We start from the raw sequence: 1,242 nt of genomic DNA, 5'->3' as shown, positions 1-1,242 counted from the left end.
GATTCCATATTTTCTTGTTTTCTTCTCTTTCATATTAGCAGGAACAAAGACAAAGGCAGTTTTGTTGAAGCTGACCCTGAACCTGAAAGGACCTTGAAGCGAAAGCTAAGAGAAGCTAAGGCACAACTCTTTTTAGAGGACCTGACCGAATTCTTCAAGGAAGAAGAACCCATGGCAGCCGAAAACAACAACAATGCCAACAATGCAAGGAAGGTGCTGGGTGACTTTACTGCACCTACTCCCAATTTCTATGGGAGAAGCATCTCTATCCCTGCCATTGGAGCAAACAACTTTGAGCTTAAGCCTCAGTTAGTTTCTCTAATGCAACAGAATTGCAAGTTCCATGGACTTCCAATGGAAGATCCTCATCAGTTTTTAGCTGAGTTCTTGCAAATCTGTGACACAGTCAAGACTAATGGGGTTGACCCTGAGGTCTACAGACTGATGCTATTCCCTTTTGCTGTAAGAGACAGAGCTAGAATATGGTTGGACTCTCAACCTAAAGAAAGCCTGGACTCTTGGGGAAAAGCTAGTCAATGCCTTCTTGGCAAAGTTCTTTCCACCTCAAAAATTGAGTAAGCTTAGAGTGGAAGTCCAAACCTTCAGACAGAAGGATGGAGAATCCCTCTATGAAGCTTGGGAAAGATACAAACAATTGATCAGAAAATGTCCTTCAGACATGCTTTCTGAATGGAGCATCATAGGTATTTTCTATGATGGTCTCTCTGAACTATCCAAGATGTCTTTGGATAGCTCTGCTGGAGGATCTCTTCATCTGAAGAAGACGCCTACAGAAGCTCAAGAGCTGATTGAAATGGTTGCAAATAACCAATTCATATACACTTCTGAAAGGAATCCTGTGAACAATGAGACTAATCAGAAGAAAGGAGTTCTTGAGATTGATGCTCTGAATGCTATACTGGCTCAGAACAAGATATTGACTCAACAAGTCAATTTGATTTCTCAAAGTCTGTCTGGAATGCAAAATGCACCAAGCAGTACTAAGGAAGCTTCATCTGAGGAAGAAGCCTATGATCCTGAGAACCCTTCAATGGAAGAGGTGAATTACCTAGGAGAGCCCTATGGAAACACCTACAATTCTTCATGGAGAAATCACCCAAATTTCTCATGGAAGAATCAAGAGAGACCTCAACAAGGTTTCAATAACAACAATAATGGAAGAAACAGGTTTAGCAATGGCAAGCCTTTTCCATCATCTTCTCAGCAACAGACAGAGAGTTC

At 41.5% G+C, this 1,242-nt stretch overlaps 1 non-coding gene across 1 annotated transcript; it reads right to left on the bottom strand.

Annotated features, from left to right (window-relative positions):
- Nucleotides 1-577: 577 nt before the first annotated feature.
- LOC130958494 (small nucleolar RNA R71) lies at nucleotides 578-685 on the bottom strand. Its single transcript, XR_009077612.1, has one exon. It is a non-coding gene; the product is annotated as a small nucleolar RNA R71 (small nucleolar RNA).
- Nucleotides 686-1,242: the final 557 nt, after the last annotated feature.

The sequence above is a fragment of the Arachis stenosperma genome, chromosome 10 (assembly GCF_014773155.1).
Source record: "Arachis stenosperma cultivar V10309 chromosome 10, arast.V10309.gnm1.PFL2, whole genome shotgun sequence".
Taxonomy (NCBI): domain Eukaryota; kingdom Viridiplantae; phylum Streptophyta; class Magnoliopsida; order Fabales; family Fabaceae; genus Arachis; species Arachis stenosperma.
Note: the sequence above shows the minus strand (reverse complement) of the source record. Positions and strands in the feature narration are given on the sequence as shown.